We start from the raw sequence: 20,787 nt of genomic DNA on the forward strand, positions 1-20,787 counted from the left end.
CTTCAGACAATGTGCTGATGACAAGACACGAGTGGTTTGCACGCTGTGCAATCAGAGCCTGAAGTGAGGCATAAACGTTCTCAACCTGAGCACAACCTGCACGACCAGGCATCTAAGTGTAAAGCACGAGCTGCAGTGGAGTAGACACCTCAAAAACAAAGAAAGGTCTCTGGCTCCTCCTGCTTCCTCTTCTGCTGCAGTCTCGGCCTCTTAATCCACCTCTCCATCCACAGAGGATCTGCCAGCAACTGGGTCACCAAGCTTCTCCACAATGTCCCATGGAAGCATTCAACTCCCTATCTTCAAAACACTGGAGCGAAAAAGGAAGTACCCCCCTACCCACCCGCGATCCCTGGCCCTGAATGTCAGCATTTCAAAATGACTGGCCTTTGAAATGCTGTCATTCCGTCTGGTGGAGACAGAGAGTTTTAAAAGCCTTATGGCGGTGGCTGTCCCACAGTACATCGTTCCCAGCCGCCACTACTTTTCCAGGTGAGCCATCCCTTCCCTGCACAACCAAGTGGGGGACAAAATCAGGTGTGCACTGCGCAACGCCCTCTGTTGCAAGGTCTACCTAACTACGGATACGTGAACCAGTAAGCACGGTCAGTGACGTTATATCTCCCTAACACAGCGGTTCTCAACCTAGGGGTCGCGACCCCTTTGGGGGTCGATCGGCCCTTTCCGGGGGGTCGCCTGAGGCTTATCGTAAAAACTCAAATCCGATGGTATATTCTAACCCCCAGGCGTTCCCATGGTGACAGGGACACTTGCCTGGGGGTTAGAATATACAGGGCCACGCCGCTCACAGCAGTATATTTATAAACTAATCAGTAACTACTTTAACTTTAATTATTGCTCATTGCTGAGCTCTTTCCCACTAGGCGGCGCAGGCGCGTGATATCAGTGAGTGAGCGCCGCCCCCGCACTGCCTGCTATTACCGGAGCTAAGACAAAGTAAGATATCCCATATCCAAATAAATTATAATCCAAGTAAAGAGCTCAGCAATGAGCAATGATTAAAGTTAAAGTAGTTACTGATTAGTTTATAAATATACTGCTGTGAGCGTTGGGGAGGGAGATCTGTGGATGGCACTGTAGGGGGATCTGTGGATGGCAGTGCCATCCACAGATCCGCCTACAGTGCCATCCACAGATCCCCCCTCCCCTAAACAGTGCCATCCACAGATCTCCCCCCTAAACAGTGCCATCCACAGATCTCCCCCCTAAACAGTGCCATCCACAGATCTCCCCCCTAAACAGTGCCATCCACAGATCCCCCCTAAACAGTGCCATCCACAGATCCCCCCCTAAACAACATGGCACTGTTTAGGGGAGGGGGGATCTGTGGATGGCACTGTTTAGGGGGGAGATCTGTGGATGGCACTGTTTAGGGGAGGGGGATCTGTGGATGGCACTGTTTAGGGGGGATCTGTGGATGGCACTGTTTAGGGGGGATCTGTGGATGGCACTGTTTAGGGGGGAGATCTGTGGATGGCACTGTTTAGGGGGGGATCTGTGGATGGCACTGTTTAGGGGGGTATCTGTGGATGGCACTGTTTAGGGGGGGATCTGTGGATGGCACTGTTTAGGGGGGGATCTGTGGATGGCACTGTTTGGGGGGGATCTGTGGATGGCACTATTTAGGGGGGGATCTGTGGATGGCACTGTTTAGGGGGGGGATCTGTGGATGGCACTGTTTAGGGGGGGATCTGTGGATGGCACTGTTTAGGGGGTAGATCTGTGGATGGCACTGTTTAGGGGGGGGTTTAAAAGTAATATAAGGAAGTATTACTTTACTGAGAGAGTAGTGGATGCATGGAATAGCCTTCCTGCAGAAGTGGTAGCTGCAAATACAGTAAAGGGGTTTAAGCATGCATGGGATAGGCATAAGGCCATCCTTCATATAAGATAGGGCCGGGGGCTATCCATAGTATTCAGTATATTGGGCAGACTAGATGGGCCAAATGGTTCTTATCTGCCGACACATTCTATGTTTCTATGTTTCTATGGGATCTGTGGATGGCACTGTTTAGGGGAGGAGGGATCTGTGGATGGCACTGTTTAGGGGGAGATCTGTGGATGGCACTGTTTAGGGGAGGGGGATCTGTGGATGGCACTGTTTAGGGGGGATCTGTGGATGGCACTGTTTAGGGGAGATCTGTGGATGGCACTGTTTAGGGGAGGAGGGATCTGTGGATGGCACTGTTTAGGGGAGGAGGGATCTGTGGATGGCACTGTTTAGGGGAGGAGGGATCTGTGGATGGCACTGTTTAGGGGGGAGATCTGTGGATGGCACTGTTTAGGGGAGGGGGATCTGTGGATGGCACTGTTTAGGGGGGATCTGTGGATGGCACTGTTTAGGGGGGGGGATCTGTGGATGTCTTTGTGATTAATTACTCTGCTTTAATTATGTTCAATTTGTAGCAATAAAAATACATCCTGCATATCAGATATTTACATTACAATTCATAACAGTAGCAAAATTAGTTATGACGTAGCAAGGAAAAAAATGTAATGGTTGGGGGTCACCACAACATGAGGAACTGTATTAAGGGGTCACGGCTTTAGAAAGGTTGAGAACCACTGCCCTAACAGCACACTGGGTAAATGCAGGGGCGGCTGGGCCTGAGGTGGATAGCAGTTTGGCGCATGTCCTTCCACCACCGAGGATTTCAGGGCGCTTCTCTTTGCCTCCTGTTGCTTCCTCCTCCTACTCCGCTTCCTCATCCTCTACCGCCTCCTCATCCGGTCAGCGTAACACCTTCACCACCAACTTTAGCACAGCCAGGGGTAAACGACAGCAGGTAGTTTTAAAACGTATCTTTTTGGCGGACAAACCCCACACCGCGCAGGAGCAGGCATGGAACAACAGACCGATGAGTGGTTGGTACCAGTGACCCTCAAGCCCGGCCTGGTGGTCTGCGATAATGGGCGAAATCTCGTAGCAGCTCTGGGACTAGCCGGTTTCACGCACATGCCTTGCCTGGCGCATGTGCTGAATTTGGTGGTGCAGAGGTTACTTTAAAATTACCCAGATATGTCAGAGCTGCTGCAGAAATTACGGGCCGTCTGTGCGCGCTTTCGGCGTTCTCACCCTGCTGCTGCTTGCTTGTCAGCACTGCAGCGTAACTTTGGCCTTCCCACTCACCACCTCATATGCGACGTGCCCACAAGGTGGAACTCCACCTTGCACATGCTGGCCAGACTGTGCGAGCAGCAGCAGGCGATAGTGGAGTTTCAGCTGCAGCACGCACGAGTGAGTCGCTCTGCGGAACAGCACCACTTTACCACCAATGACTGGGCCTCCATAGGAAACCTGTGTGCCTTCTTGCACTGTTTCGAGTACTCCACTAACATGGCCAGTGACGATAACGCTGTTCTCAGCGTTACTATCCCACTTCTTGAAAAAACGCTTCAGGGGATGATGGAAGAGGATGTGGCACAGGAGGAGGAGGAAGAGGGATCATTTTATAGGGTTTCAGGCCAGTCATTCACAAGTGGCTCCGAGGGTGGGTTCCTGCACCCACAAACGCCAGGTACACAATTGTCCAGCCAGGGCACAGTTCTGGAGGAGGAGGAACCGTGTTCACAGCAGGGTGGCACCCAAACCAGCTCATGGCCATCACTGGTGCGTGGCTGGGGGGATACAGAGGACACAGACGATACACCTCCCACATAGGACAGCTTGTCGTTGCCTCTGGGCAGCCTGGCACACATGAGCGATTACATGTTGCAGTGTCTCCGCAATGACTGCCGAGTTGGCCACATTCTAACTTGTGCTGATTACTGGGTGGCCACCCTGCTGGATCCCTGTTACAAAGACAATATTATATAACAGTCCACTACTCCACTGCACCTAGTACTAGAGGTGGGACGAATCCAATTTTTTTCAAATCCGAATCCGAAAAGGTTCTCGAATATATCGAATCTTTCGAATCTCGAATCCTACGAATCCTGTACATAATTGTGTGAACGGTGTAAGAAACAAAGTCAGACCGCGTCAGTTTGTCTGAACCTCCACCTCCCAGTCACGGTCACACCCTATATGACCGCGATGACCCCTGCTATGACCCCTGCTCCTATCACTATAGAACATACAGGGTAATACAGCGCACATACCTCTTACATCCAGTGACGTCTCCTTTGATGTAGATGTTCTCTTTCCTCATCTTCTCCTTTCAGACCTTCAGACCAGACCACCATTTTTCAGCCATTTTTCGTCTCTGCAGTTTGACAAAAAAAAATCTTAGTTTACTACTTTTCCATCATCCTCCCATCTTCTGGACAAATCACCCTAACACCCCCAATACTGTTCTGCTGTGCTCCCCAATACTATACTGCAGAAACAGATAATACCCCTGATAATACTAGTACCACACAGAGCCCCTCATATAAAATACTCCTTCTTTGTGGCCTCAGTAGATGCCCCCAGAGTGCCCCCCAATAATGTGCCAATAAGAAGTGGTCCCACAGTGCCACCCAATAATGTGCCAGTAAGTGTCCCCATAGATGCCCCCCTAATCATGTGCCAGTATCAAGTGCGGAGTGCCTCTCTCCTCCCCCCCATGTGCCGGTATCATAGTGCCATCTCCCCCCCAATGTGCCAGTATTATAGTGCCATCTACCCCCCATAATGTGCCAGTATCATAGTGCCATCTCCCCACCAATGTGCCAGTATTATAGTGCCATCTCCCCCCCATAATGTGCCAGTATCATAGTGCCATCTCCCCCAATGTGCCAGTATCATAGTGCCATTTCCCCCCATAATGTGCCAGTATTATAGTGCCACCTCCCCCCATAATGTGCCAGTATCATAGTGCCATCTCCCCCATAATGTGCTAGTATTATAGTGCCACCTCCCCCCATAATGTGCTAGTATCATAGTGCCTCTCACCTCTCCCCCTGGCATCCACAGATCCCCCATCCTATAACAGTGCCATCCACAGACCCCCCCATCCTATAACAGTGCCATCCACAGACCCCCTCACCCCATAACAGTGCCATCCACAGACCCCCCCACCCCATAACAGTGCCATCTACAGACCCCCCCACCCCATAACAGTGCCATCCACAGACCCCCCCCACCCCATAACAGTGCCATCCACAGACCCCCCAACCCCATAACAGTGCCATCCACAGAACCCCCCATAACAGTGCCATCCACAGACCCCCCCACCCCATAACAGTGCCATCCACAGACCCCCCCACCCCATAACAGTGCCATCCACAGACCCCCCCCCATAACAGTGCCATCCACAGACCCCCCCCCCCACCCCTTAACAGTGTCATCCACAGACCCCCCATTGCTGCTCCAGTACAGTTATAAAATGTGTAATTCAATTAGTAATGATCCATGCTGCCCCCTCTGTAGTATAACATTCAATATATCCTACTCACAGGGCTACTGATATCGTAATGCAGGCCGGCCGGGCAGAGGAGCGGCAAAGTGACTGACTGACGTCACATGCCTGCGCCTCCTGCTTCATTCATAAAGTAGGCAGCGCAGGAACGTGATGTCAGTCAGTCACTCTGCCGCTCGTCTGCCCGGCCGGCCTGCATTACGATATCAGTAGCCCTGTGAGTAGGATATATTGAATGTTATACTACAGAGGGGGCAGCATGAATCATTATTTAATGAATTACACGTTTTATAACTGTACTGGGGTGGCAGGGCCGGAGCACAGTGAACGCACCGGCCCCCAGCTCCTCCTCCCAGTCCCTCCCACCGGGATTCGTATCCAGTAAATTACATCGGGATTTGAGTCCACGAATCCCACAAATCCAGCAAGATTCGAGGGATTCGTGGATTCGACGAATCCCCCGTCCCATCTCTACTAAGTACTCTTTCCTCCATCTATTCCAAAACTGATCTGATAGATATTGAACTCTTCGCCATCTCCTTTTAGCATATAAATCCTCTTTGGTGAACTTGCCAGGTGGTGGCTGTATGTAACCAGACTTAAAGGGAACCTGTCGCCAGTTTTATGGTGTCTTAACTAAGGGCAACATAAATAAGTGACTGATTCTCTTAGCAAAATGCTGGGTCACTTTCTTTAATTGACCCAGTCAATCTGCCAACATCTTGTATTGAAAAGCTCCAGCTCATAATGATGAGTCCTGAATATTCATGAGCTCCTGACTCTCCCCGCCTACCTGCTACTGATTGACAGTTTCTTTCCATATGAATCAGCAGCAGGTGGGCAGGGGAGTGGCTATAGCTCTGAATTAAAAAAACGCTGGACTCACTGACGTCTTGCTGGACTCAAATCAGCTCATTAGCATGCGGCATGTGGCATCTTTGTGTGTATATTATGAGGTAACCATCTGTCACACCAGTAAGTGAATACATCTAAGGTACTTTTTTGTAGTTAATGATTGTATATAATTAGATTATAATTAGAGTTGAGCGAACACCTGGATGTTCGGGTTCGAGAAGTTCGGCTGAACTTCCCGGAAATGTTCGGGTTCGGGATCCGAACTCGACTCGAACTTCGTCCCGAACCCGAACCCCATTGAAGTTAATGGGGACCTGAACTTTTCGGCACTAAAAAGGCTGTAAAACAGCCCAGGAAACGGCTAGAGGGCTGCAAAAGGCAGCAAAATGTAGGTAAATCCCCTGCAAACAAACGTGGATAGGGAAATGAATAAAAATAAAAATAAAATAAATAAAAATTAACCAATATCAATTGGAGAGAGGTCCTATAGCAGAGAATCAGGCTTCATGTCATAGCAGAGAATCATGCTTCATGTCACCCACCACTGGAACAGGCCATTGTCAGATATTTTTAGGCCCCGGCACTCAGACAGAGGAGAGAGGTCCCATAGCAGAGAGACTGTTGGTAAGTAGGGATTAACCCCTGGGGAAAGGGGGCACCCAGTCAGGCCTATTAAAACCATCTACCTTAAATAAAAGACTGACAACCATATTTCTTTTAATGCTGGGTGATCGGCCACAGCTTTCTTTATTTAACAATAACACCATAACTGTCAATGGCGCAGTATGCCAGCCGCTGGACTCCCAGCGGGCAAGTCTGCCTTGTGCCATAACCACTTCCAACTGAATTATATACCGCCAGCTGTGACTTGCATTCAAATGTCATCATAATCCAAATTCTTATTCATTAATCTCTTATATGTTATCTTTTTTTTTTTTTTTTTATCTTTTTTTTTAAACAAAAATATATAACCACATGTGAGGAAAAACACAGACCCGGTCCGTCAAACCACCACTATCTCACAGGGAGGGCGAGAGGGAAATCAGCTCATCCACCATCAAGAGGAAGTGACGGGGGCAAGTTTGAGTTTATATAGCCCCCCAGCACCGCCCCTTCCCCTGATGTAATCCTGGGAAGGCTTTTTCATTTATTCATTTAACCTCTTCCACTCCTTCTCCTCCCACCATACTCCTAACTCCTAATCAAGGCCATGACCCCTATTAACCGGGGGCAAAGGGAATTAGGAAGGACCCCCAGTCTCTTATCACCCTCCCTAAGCTGTCGGGCGCTTACCAGACTGTTGGTAAGTAGGGATTAACCCCTGGGCTAAGGGGGCACCCAGTCAGGCCTATTAAAACCATCTACCTTAAATAAGAGACTGACAACCATATTCCTTTTAATGCTGGGTGATGATCGGCCACAGCTTTCTTTATTTAACAATAACACCATAACTGTCAATGGTGCAGTATGCCAGCCGCTGGACTCCCAGCGGGCAAGTCTGCCTTGTGCCATAACCACTTCCAACTGAATTATATACCGCCACAGAGGAGACTCGTGCCTACACGGGGCTCCGACCACCACCCAGCAAAAACATGGCCTGCTCAATTCCATCCTGAATGGAATATATCCAGCCCTATATCATTAAGGTGAACACCATCTGGCCTCATCAACGCCCGGTTGTCACCTTCGAGCTGCCTGTGGCGAACAACCACTGACTCCCTAGAACGCACAAACCAAACTTGTAAAGCTGAAGGTTCTGTCGCCTACTCGCACCTGAGAAAGGTGTTTCACTTGTGCGTGTAGTTGGCACAGATCGACCACGTCCTCTCCCTGCAACAGGAGCTCCACCAACACCAGCATCACCACGACCGGGGCCACGTTCCTTATTTGACGCTCTCCTCATTCTTTGCATTCACCCACCAAACTAACAGATGGTTTTTGTCAGACGACAATGTAACCGCCAATAGTCAATAATTAAGTTCACTGACAGTAAGGCAGTGCCGGTGGTCGAAAGAGGAAAAATTTCTTGAGGTCACACAACAGTGTGACAGGCGAATTTTATACAAAAATTTGAATATGTCACCCCCTGGGTCCCTGAACTCACAGACGGATTCCCTATATTATTTTCCATTCCCCTGGCACATATGCAGTGCAGGTGCACTTAAAAAATGGGTATATGTTGCCCACTGAACTAAAAGAACAGGGTTAAATTATTGTTCCTGGCACATATGCTGGTGCACTGAACTTGCACAAAATGGCTGCCGACGCTCACCTAACTAACAGACGGATAAAACTTATTTTTCTGTGTCACTGGGCTCAGGGCAGGGTACAAAAATGTTGCACTGCACCCACAAAACAAAATCACAGTAGATCGCAGAGTTAATAACAAGTTGTGATGTGATATCAGATAGATTCTTTCCTATTCTCTCCCTCACAGCTGCAGCATGCTGTCCCTACACTAGTAAGAGCAGAGTGACGTGCAGCGCTATGTGACTCCAGCTTATATAGAGGCTGGGTCACATGCTGCACTGGCCAATCACAGCCATGCCATTAGTAGGCATGACTATGATGGCTTCTAAGGGCACATGAGTTAAACGCTTGTTGATTGGCTGCCCTGCAGCCTTTCAAAAAGCGCCATGAACACTGAATTTGAACCCAAACTTTTACTGAAATGTTCGGATTCGGGTCTGGGATCCAAAAATCCTAAAGTACGGGTTCGCTCAACCCTAGTAGTGATCAATAATCAATCTTGTGAAGGTAGAATTTTTGGGTAGAATTGCTGGATGCTTCACTCGTGGTTGTTGGAAAGCCTTTTAGGTTCTTGACTAAGTCTCTTCAACTCTCCACTGTAGAATCTCTGTTGAATGAGTCTTATGACTGTTTCTTCAGCTTTCATTCTTTCTTCTACATTCAACAATTCCTTCTTTCTGATTCCCTTTGACAAACGTTGAATTCGAGCAACTACATTTATGACCGTATTCCATTTTGAACATCTGGCTAGTCTTTCAAGTATGTCATCTTGAAACTTGGCAGCAGTGCTCATTGTTTGTACAACATTTACTTCTGGATCACGAAAGACAATTCTGTATAACCTTTACTGGGCGTGATTTCTGCTAGGGGAATTTCCCACACAAGCTGTGTGTGACGCTGGCTGTGATTGGTCAAAACTCCTGCCCAGCAACAACAGTTTAACTCTATGCTTTCTGTTATTTCTGCTGTGTCATTGAGTTTACCTCACATTATATAATGAACCTTAAAGGCACATTATCTTTTTCTGCTTCTGTGGAAACAAAATATCACTATTACATGACATCCAAACATAATGTCACTGTAAATAACTCTGCTTTTGTCTCTAATACACAAACATAGGAACTGTATTAAGGTTATTGGCAGGTCTAGCTGTATAAACATATAAGCTATGTTAGCAACCTAGGACAGGTCTTAGCTGGCCAGCTACACTGCCACCTCCACACTATGTCACCTTACCACTCTGTGGTCTCCTGATGCTGCTGCTACCCCAACACTATGTCACCTTGCCACTCTGTGGCCTCCTGATGCTGCTGCTGCCCCCTCCACACTGTCATTGTGCCACTCAGTGGCCTCCAGATGCTGCTGCCACCTTCACACTGTCATTGTGCCACACTGTGGCCTCCTCCTGATGCGGCTACTGCTGCAACCTCCACACTTTGTCAGTGTGCCACTCTGTGGCCTCCTGATGATTCTGCTTCCACCTCCACACTATTTCACCTTGCCACTTTGTGGTGTTTTGATGCTGCTGCCACCTCCACACTATGTCAGCTTGCCACTCTGTGGTCTCCTGATGATGCTGCTGCCACCTCCACACTCTGTCATTGTGCCATCATGTGGCCTCCTCCTGATGCTGCTGCTGCCACCACCTCTATACTCTGTCATATTGCCACTCTATGGCCTCCTGATGCTGCTGCCACCTCCACACTGTCATTGTGCCACACTGTGGCCTCCTCCTGATGCTGCTGCTGCCATCACCTCCACACTCTGTCACCTTGCTACTCTGTGGTCTCCTAATGCTGCTGCCAGCTCCACACTATGCCAACTTTCCACTCTGTGGTGTCCTGATGCTGCTGCCACCTCCATACTATGTCAACTTGCCACTCTGTGGTCTCCTGATGCTGTTGCCACCTCCACACTATGTCACCTTGCCACTCTGTGGTCTCCTGATGCTGCTGATACCTCAAAACTATGTCACCTTGCCACTCTGTGGCCGCCTAAAACTGCTGCTGCCACCTCCACACTGTCATTGTTCCACTCTGTGGCCTTCTCCTGATGATGATGCTGCTGCCGCCATCTCCACACTCTGTCATTGTGCCACTTTGGGGCCTTCTGATACTGCTGCCCCCTCCACACTGTTATTGTGCCACACTGTGGCCTTCTCCTGATGCTGCTGCCACCTCCTCACTGTCATTGTGCCACTCTGTGGTCTCCTCATGCTGCTTCCACCTCACCACTATTTCATAGGGCCACTCTGTGGACTTCTCATGCTGTTCCCACCCTCCCCATTTCATGACTGGGCCACTATTTTGCCTTTCGGCCTGGCTGACATCATCATTTATTTGACCCTTCTTTTGATCTGTCAAAAGGAAGGAAAAATTAGACGCACAACGGATCCTGTCTATGTAACAGCTGTAAGGCCTGAATGACATGGTCCCTATTTTGCATCAGAATTGGCTTATGATTTGGTAGCCAAAAGCAAGAGTGAGTACAAAACACAGAAGACATGCAAATATTCCATTCATGTGTCATCTGTTTTGGATCCACTCCTGTTTTTTTTGGGCTTTAGCAATACTGATGGATTACTTACCAAATGCTGACCGAGTGAAGGCTGATGCTCAACAGACAGGATCCATTTTTTGGGGGGTTATTGTTCTGACGGATCAGAGGAATGGCAAAATAATCAGTGACATCAACACAAACTTACTGCTGACACCCTCTTTAATAGAACATGTTCTGTAGACATCTATGTAGAATCAGCTGCCGACGGTGTAAAAGGAGTGCGCTTCTTGAGGCTAACATTGACCTGTAAGGCTGAGTTCACACTTGAGTTATTTGGTCAGTTTTGGCCCCATAACTGCCCAAATAAGTGAAGTGTGCAGTTGTTCTAAGAGCGACGCCTGTCATCTGCATGTCATACTGACTCACAGTATTGTTTCACTACCACAGCAGACTCACTATGCGTGTTACTGCAAGGCACAGTGTTTTACACCACTATAAAGGCTCTCTGCAGCCACGAAATAGCCCTTTTTTAACTCGATTCGCCGCAAATAAATTCGTCTCGAACCAAACTTTTTCAAAAAATTCGGCGAACCAGCTGAATCTAATTTTTGAGAAATTCGCTCATCTCTAAATACAAGTATTCGCTCCTTTCAAACATCAAACAGCTAATCGGCACGGATGAGAGGTGTCAGACCCCAACGATCAGATATTGATAACCTATCCTGAAGATAGGTTTTCAATATATATGGCCGGAAAACAACTTTAACCCCTTAAGGACTCGGCTCAATTTCACCTTACGGACTTGGCCATTTTTTGCAAATCTGACTAGTGTCACTTTAAGTGCTGATAACTTTAAAACGCTTTGACTTATCCAGGCCATTCTGAGATTGTTTTTTCGTCACATATTGTACTTCATGACACTGGTAAAATGAAAAAAAAAATTATTTTTATTTATAAAAAAATACCAAATTAACCCAAAAAAATTAAAAATTGCAAATTTCCAAGTTTCAATTTCTCTACTTCTATAATACATAGTAATACCTCCAAAAATTGTTATTACTTTACATTCCGAATATGTCTACGTCATGTTTGGATCATTTTGGGAATTATATTTTTTTGGGGATGTTACAAGGCTTAGAAGTTTAGAAGCAAATCTTGAAATTTTTCAGAAATTTTCAAAAACCCAATTTTTAGGGACCAGTTCAGGTCTGAAGTCACTTTGCGAGGCTTACATAATAGAAACCACCCAAAAATTACCCCATTCTATAAACTACCCCCCTCAAGGTATTCAAAACTGATTTTACAAACTTTGTTAACCCTTTAGGAAGAATTAATGGAAAATAGAGATACAATTTCAAAATTTCACTTTTTTGGCAGATTTTCCATTTTAATAATTTTTTTCCAGTTACAAAGCAAGGGTTAACAGCCAAACCAAACTCAATATTTATGGCCCTGATTCTGTAGTTTACAGAAACACCCCATATGTGGTCGTAAACAGCTGTACCGGCACACGGCAGGGCGCAGAAGAAAGGAATGCCATACGGTTTTTGGAAGGCAGATTTTGCTGGACTGTTTTTTTTTACACCATGTCCCATTTGAAGCCCCCCTGATGCAACCCTAGAGTAGAAACTCCATAAAAGTGACCCCATCTAAGAAACTACACCCCTCAAGGTATTCAAAACAGATTTTATAAACGTCGTTAACCCTTTAGGTGTTCCACAAGAGTTATTGGCAAATGGAGATGAAATTTCAGAATTTAAATTTTTGGGCAAATTTTCCATTTTAATCCATTTTTCCCAGTAACAAAGCAAGGGTTAACAGCCAAACAAAACTCTATATTTATGGCTGATTCTGTAGTTTACAGAAACACCCCATATGTGGTCGTAAACAGCTGTACGGGCACACGGCAGGGCGCAGAAGGAAAGAAATGCCATACGGTTTTTGGAAGGCAGATTTTGCTGCACAGTTTTTTTTTTTACACCATGTCCCATTTGAAGCCCCCCTGATGCACCCCTAGAGTAGAAACTCCAAAAAAGTGGCCCCATTTTAGAAACTACAGGATAGGGTGGCAGTATTGTTGGTACTAGTTTAGGGTACATATGATTTTTGGTTGCTCTATATTACACTTTTTGTGAGACAAGATAACAAGAAATTGCGGTTTTGGCAGCATTTTTATTTTCTGTTATTTACAACATTCATCTGACGGGTTAGATCATGTGATATTTTTATAGAGCAGGTTGTCACGGATGCGGCGATACCTAATATGTATACTTTTTTTTTATTTATGTAAGTTTTACACAATGATTTCATTTTTGAAGCAAAAAAAATCATGTTTTAGTGTTTCCATAGAAACTACACCCCTCAAGGTATTCAAAACAGATTTTATAAACGTCGTTAACCCTTTAGGTGTTCCACAAGAGTTATTGGCAAATGGAGATGAAATTTCAGAATTTAAATTTTTGGGCAAATTTTCAGTTTTTGGGCAATTACCTTGGATAGGGTAGGATTTTTGCAGGATGAGATGATGGTTTTATTGGCACTATTTTGGGGTGCGTGTGACTTTTTGATCGCTTGCTTTTACACTTTCTGTGATGTAAGGTGACAAAAAATGGTTTATTTAGCACAGTTTTTATTTTTTATTTTTTACGGTGTCTCATCTGAGGGGTTAGAGCAGGTTGTCACGGATGCGGCGATACCTAATATGTATACTTTTTTTTTATTTATGTAAGTTTTACACAATGATTTCATTTTTGAAGCAAAAAAATCATGTTTTAGTGTTTCCATAGAAACTACACCCCTCAAGGTATTCAAAACAGATTTTATAAACGTCGTTAACCCTTTAGGTGTTCCACAAGAGTTATTGGCAAATGGAGATGAAATTTCAGAATTTAAATTTTTGGGCAAATTTTCAGTTTTTGGGCAATTACCTTGGATAGGGTAGGATTTTTGCAGGATGAGATGATGGTTTTATTGGCACTATTTTGGGGTGCGTGTGACTTTTTGATCGCTTGCTTTTACACTTTCTGTGATGTAAGGTGACAAAAAATGGTTTATTTAGCACAGTTTTTATTTTTTATTTTTTACGGTGTCTCATCTGAGGGGTTAGGTCATGTAATATTTTTATAGAGCCGGTCGATACGGACGCGGCGATACCTAATATGTATACTTTTTTTTTTATTTATGTAAGTTTTACACAATGATTTCATTTTTGAAGCAAAAAATATCATGTTTTAGTGTTTCCATAGTCTGAGAGCCACAATTTTTTCAGTTTTTGGGCGATTACCTTAGGTAGGGTATGATTTTTGTGGGATGAGATGACGGTTTTATTGGCACTATTTTGGGGTGCGTGTGACTTTTTGATCGCTTGCTATTACACTTTTTATGATGTAAGGTGACAAAAAATGGTTTATTTAGCACAGTTTTTATTTTTTATTTTTTACGGTGTCTCATCTGAGGGGTTAGGTCATGTGATATTTTTATAGAGACGGTCGATACGAACGCGGCGATACCTAATATATACTTTTTTTTATTTGTGTAAGTTTTACACAATAACAGCTTTTTTAAAACAAAAAAAATTATGTTTTAGTGTCTCCATATACTGAGCTATATTTTTTTTATTTTTTGAGGCGATTGTCTCAGGTAGGGGCTCATTTTTTGCAGGATGAGGTGACGGTTAGATTGATACTATTTTGGTGGGCAAACGCCTTTTTGATTGCTTGCTGTTGTACTTTTTGTGATGTAAGGTGACAAAAAAATGGTTTATTTTAGCACAGTTTTAATTTTTATTTTTTAGGGTGTTCATCTGAGGGGTTAGGTCATGTGATATGTTTATAGAGCCGGTCGATATGGACGCGGCGATACCTAATATGTATAATTATAATATGTATAATTTTTTTTTTACTTTATTTGGGAAAAATGACGTTTTTGTTTATTTTTACTTGAAACTTTTAATTTTTTGGGGGGAAAAATTTATTTTTTAAACTTTTTTTCACTTTCTTTTTTGTCCCACTTTGGGACTTGAACTTTTGGGGGTCTAATCCTTTACAATGCATTCCAATACTTCTGTATTGGAATGCATTGGCTGTATGAGTAATACTGTGTCTATTACTCATACAGCTTCCGCCTGTGAGATCCAGGGGGCTGGATCTCACAGGCTCGTCACCGGAAGGCAGCACGATGCCTTCCTTAGACATTGCGCTGCCTTCCATGCCATTGGGTCTCCCCCACAGCCGCATGGGGACCCGATGGCACCGCCAACCACCGCCGCCGCACCAGGTAAAAGCCGCAAACCGCTGGTCTGAATTCACCTGAGGTTTGCGGCCATCGCCGATACGGGGGGGTCACATGACCCCCCCGGCGTTGTGACAGGATGCCCGCTGAATGATTTCAGCGGGCATCCTGTCACAATTAACCCCCGCCGCGCCGCAATCTACTTTTAAACTTAGGACGTACCGGTACGTCCTGAGTCCTTAAAGACTCGGCAAACGTGGCGTACCGGTACGTCCTAAGTCCCTAAGGGGTTAATCAGGCCCAGCTTGTCTTACTAAGATATATATATATACATATATATACACAATGAATGGATGCATAACCTGTCTTCTTTTACATTCATAGATGACTATAATACAAAGGTCTTGTGCTGATTACCATGCTTTGCCACTCAATACTGAAACACAAACAAACAGGAAACAATGGTCTCATTTCTAGTAAATTGCTTTACAAATAGCTCAGTATACTGTATGTGTGAATCAATCTGTATTTTACGCAGTAAGATTTCATTGTTCACACTTTGTTCCTTTTACATGCTGGGGATTCACTTAGAAATTATGCATTCGTTTGTTTTACCATCAAAAATTCATTAATGATTTACTGCCTGAAGAAGAACGCTTAAAAATGATTTTATTTAAATTATCTTTAAAAACGTGGCTATCCGCCAAAATACTTAAATCAGGCTGAGTGCAGAAGGGTGGCTACTGTCAGTTTAAATATTTTATCACACAGCCGCCCTTCTGTCACACACAAACATTGTTACCCAATATGGAGTGTGGGGGATTAGCTCTTTTCCGGGGGTTGAAACCACACACTTCTTCACGGACACCAGGATTTAGGGGCCAAACTGTGCTTTATTGTGGCACACGGCATAAAGAAAAAACATACAAAGCCAAAATAAAATACCTTGCCCTTCTGGGCCCTATCTAAACACGTAGGTTTCCCTGACTCACCTTAAGCGTACCACAGTTCACACCCGTGATGAGATGCGGCTTTCCCAGCCCAACTTCCAGCAGCCTCCAGGCTGCTCCCACACCAGGGTCTCTTGGGGGATAGTGGTCTCTCAGCCCTCCCGGCTCAGACCACACCGAGCCACTCCAGGCTTCTGTGTGCAAGTCGCCACCCCCTCTCACTCTGAGGATTCCTTTATCCCCAGGTGATTACTGCACCTGGTCTTTCTTCAGACCTGGTGATTCTGGGGGGGAAGACACAGCAAATCCTGCCATATATCTCCCCTAACAACCATGAGGCCTGTCACTGCCTCACAGGAGATATATGGAGACATATACTATCATGCTTGTGTTGTATCCTTGGATACTACAGCTGCAAGAAAAAGTATGTGAACCCTTTGGAATGATATGGATTTCTGCACAAATTGGTCATAAAATGTGATTTGATCTTCATCTAAGTCACAGCAATAGACAATCACAATCTGCTTAAACTAATAACACACAAAGAATTAAATGTTACCATGTTTTTTTGAACACACCATGTAAACATTCACAGTGCAGGTGGAAAAAGTATGTGAACCCTTGGATTTAATAACTGGTTGAACCTCCTTTGGCAGCAATAACTTCAACCAAACGTTTCCTGTAGTTGCAGATCAGACATGCCCAACGGTCAGGAGTAATTCTTGACCATTCCTCTTTACAGAACTGTTTCAGTTCAGCAATATTCTTGGGATGTCTGGTGTGAATCGCTTTCTTGAGGTCATGCCACAGCATCTCAATCGGGTTGAGGTCAGGACTCTGACTGGGCCACTCCAGAAGGCGTATTTTATTCTGTTTAAGCCATTCTGTTGTTGATTTACTTCTATGCTTTGGGTTGTTGTCCTGTTGCAACACCCATCTTCTGTTGAGCTTCAGCTGGTGGACAGATGGCCTTAAGTTCTCCTGCAAAATGTCTTGATAAACTTGGGAATTCATTTTTCCTTCGATGATAGCAAACCGTCCAGGCCCTGATGCAGCAAAGCGGCCCCAAACCATGATGCCCCCACCACCATACTTCACAGTTGGGATGAGGTTTTGATGTTGGTGTGCTGTGCTTCTTTTTCTCCACACATAGTGTTGTGTGTTTCTTCCAAACAACTCAACTTTGGTTTCATCTGTCCACAGAATATTTTGCCTGTACTGCTGTGGAACATCCAGGTGCTCTTGTGCAAACTGTAAACGTGCAGCAATGTTTTTTTTTTTTTGTAGCAGTGGCTTTCTCTGTGGTATCCTCTCATGAAATCCATTCTTGATTAGTGTTTTTTACATATCGTAGATTCGCTAACAGGGATGTTAGCATATGCCAGAGACTTTTGTAAGTCTTTAGCTTACACTATAGGATTCTTCTTCACCTCATTGAGCAGTCTGTGCTGTGCTTTTGCAGTCATCTTTACAGGAAGGCCACTCCTAGGGAGAGTAGCAGCAGTGCTGAAATTTCTCCATTTATAGAAAATTTGTCTTACCGTGGACTGATGAACAGCAAGGCTTTTGGAGATACTTTTATAACCCTTTCCAGCTTTATGCAAGTCAACAATTTTTAATTGTAAGTCTTCTGAGAGCTCTTTTGTGTGAGGCATCATTCACATCAGGCAATACTTCTTGTGAAAAGCAAACCCAGAACTGTTTTTTATAGGGCAGGGCAGCTGTAACCAACACCTCCAATCTGATCTCATTGATTGGACTCCAGTTGGCTGACACCTCACTCCAATTAGCTCTTGGAGATGTCATTAGTCTATGGGTTTCACATACTTTTTCCACCTGCACTGTGAATGTTTACATGGTGTGTTCAATAAAAACATGGTAACATTTAATTCTTTGTGTGTTATTAGTTTAAGCAGACTGTGATTGTCTATTGTTGTGACTTAGATGAAGATCAGATCACATTTTATGACCAATTTGTGCAGAAATCCATATCATTCCAAAGGGTTCACATACTTTTTCTTGCAACTGTATATATCCCCACACAATGTATCTCTTTCCATTTAACAACATGGATAACATATAAATCTTGGGGAGCAAATCTTCATCTACATAAAATTTTGTAAGGTGAGTGCTATTATTTTTTGCACACAAAACCTCCAGCACCCCTACCCATAAACCCCCATCACTACGACATGCCAACTACACTACTTCCACATAAGCCCTTGTATGATTCTGTGTCTGCTCGACGTGTTTCTATGCCCCCTGATTTTATATTGGCATGTCATCAGAAGCAGAAGAATGATGCACGCCTCTGATGGTAAGTCTTCTATCCTCCCTGCCTTCTGTATATAGCGATATGCCCCAGTGGGTACATGTTAGTTGGCATCACGTAGCTTATACAGTCTGGGGATGCAATTGAATGGGCCTGATTATCTCATATCAGTGTTAATTACGCAATAATAACAAAGTATCCAAAAGTTTCAAAAGAAACATACATTCATGATGCCATTGTGCAACATCATTGAAAAAACGAATCAAGACCAGTGTTCGTATTACTGATTCTGAGTCCTGCGATTATATAGAAACATAGAAACATAGAATGTGTCGGCAGATAAGAACCATTTGGCCCATCTAGTCTGCCCAATATACTGAGTACTATGAATAGCCCTTGGCCCTATCTTATATGAAGGATGGCCTTATGCCTATCCCATGCATGCTTAAACTTCTTCACTGTATTTGCAGCTACCACTTCTGCAGGAAGGCTATTACATGCATCCACTACTCTCTCAGTAAAGTAATACTTCCTGATATTACTTTTAAACCTTTGCCCCTCTAATTTAAAACTATGTCCTCTTGTAGCAGTTTTTCTTCTTTTAAATATTCTCTCCTCTTTTACCTTGTTGATTCCTTTTATGTATTTAAAAGTTTCTATCATATCCCCTCTGTCTCGTCTTTCTTCCAAGCTATACATGTTAAGGTCCTTTAATCTTTCCTGGTAAGTTTTATCCTGCAAATCATGTACCAGTTTAGTAGCTCTTCTCTGAACTCTCTCCAAGGTATCAGTATCCTTCTGGAGATATGGTCTCCAGTACTGAGCACAATACTCCAAACTAGTGCTCTGTAGAGCGGCATGAGCACCTTCCTCTTTCTACTGGTAATTCCTCTCCCTATACACCCAAGCATTCTGCTAGCATTTCCTGCTGCTCTATGACATTGTCTGCCTACCTTTAAGTCTTCTGAAATAATGATCCCTTAATCCCTTTCCTCAGATACTGAGGTTAGAACTGTATCACTGATTTTATATTCTGCTCTTGGGTTTTTACGCCCCAGGTGCATTATCTTGCACTTATCAACATAAAATTTTAGTTGCCAGATTTTTGACCATTCCTCTAGTTTTCCTAAATCCTTTTCCATTTGGTGTATCCCTCCAGGAACATCAACCCTGTTACAAATCTTTGTGTCATCAGCAAAAAGACACACCTTACCATCGAGGCCTTCTGCAATTTCGCTGATAAAGATATTAAACAATATGGGTCCCAGAACAAATCCCTGAGGTACCCCACTGGTAACAATACCATGGTCTGAATATACTCCATTGACTACAACCCTCTGTTGTCTGTCCCTCAGCCACTGCCTAATCCATTCAACAATATGGGAGTCCAAGCCCAAAGACTCTAATTTATTGATAACTTGATAAGCCTTCTATGTGGGACAGTATCAAAGGCCTTACTAAAGTCTAGATAAGGGATGTCTACTGCACTTCCGCCATCTATTATTTTAGTCACCCAATCAAAAAAATCAATAAGATTAGTTTGACATGATCTCCCTGAAGTAAACCCATGCTGTTTTTCATCTTTCAATCCATGGAATTTTAGATGTTCCACAATCCTCTCCTTAAGTATGGTTTCCATTAATTTCCCCACTATTTATGTCAGGCTTACTGGCCTATAGTTGCCCGATTCCTCCCTACTACCTTTCTTGTAAATGGGCACAACATTTGCTAATTTCAAATCTTCTGGGATGACTCCTGTTGCCAGCGATTGGTTAAATAAATGTTAATGGTTTTGCTAGTTCACCGCTGAGCTCTTTTAATAGCTTTGGGTGCATCCCATCAGGCCCCTGTGACTTATATGTATTAATTTTAGACAGCTGACTTAGAACCTCTTCCTCTGTAAAGACACATGCATCAAAAGATTCATTAGTCTTCTTTCCTAACTGAGGTCCTTTTCCTTCATTTTCCTTTGTAAAAACTGAACAGAAGTATTCATTGAGGCAGTCAGCTAGTAAAGTGAATCCATGTTTAACAGAGTACCTTTTTTCCATCTGTCTAATTCTTTTGATTGTCCGTCTTGTCATTTCTTCAAAAAATCGATTCTTATGATATGTAAATGACGCTGTAAGGAGCCCAGAGGGGCGTTCTTCTTTGTCCACGGTGCCCAGGAACGCCCCTCTGAAGTGCCGTGCCCGGCTAAATTTGAAAACTAATAACGCCTCCAAGTTCATCTAAATCGCCTCCCAGAGGCGCGGCTAAGTGCTCAACACCCCCCCTCCTCAGCACCGCGCTCTGCGGCAAACACCCCGATCCTCCTCTCGCCGGCATCCCAAATCCCACGCAGGCGCAGTGCCGACAGTCATCTTAT

This window comes from Bufo bufo, chromosome 1, assembly GCF_905171765.1.
Source record: "Bufo bufo chromosome 1, aBufBuf1.1, whole genome shotgun sequence".
NCBI lineage: Eukaryota > Metazoa > Chordata > Amphibia > Anura > Bufonidae > Bufo > Bufo bufo.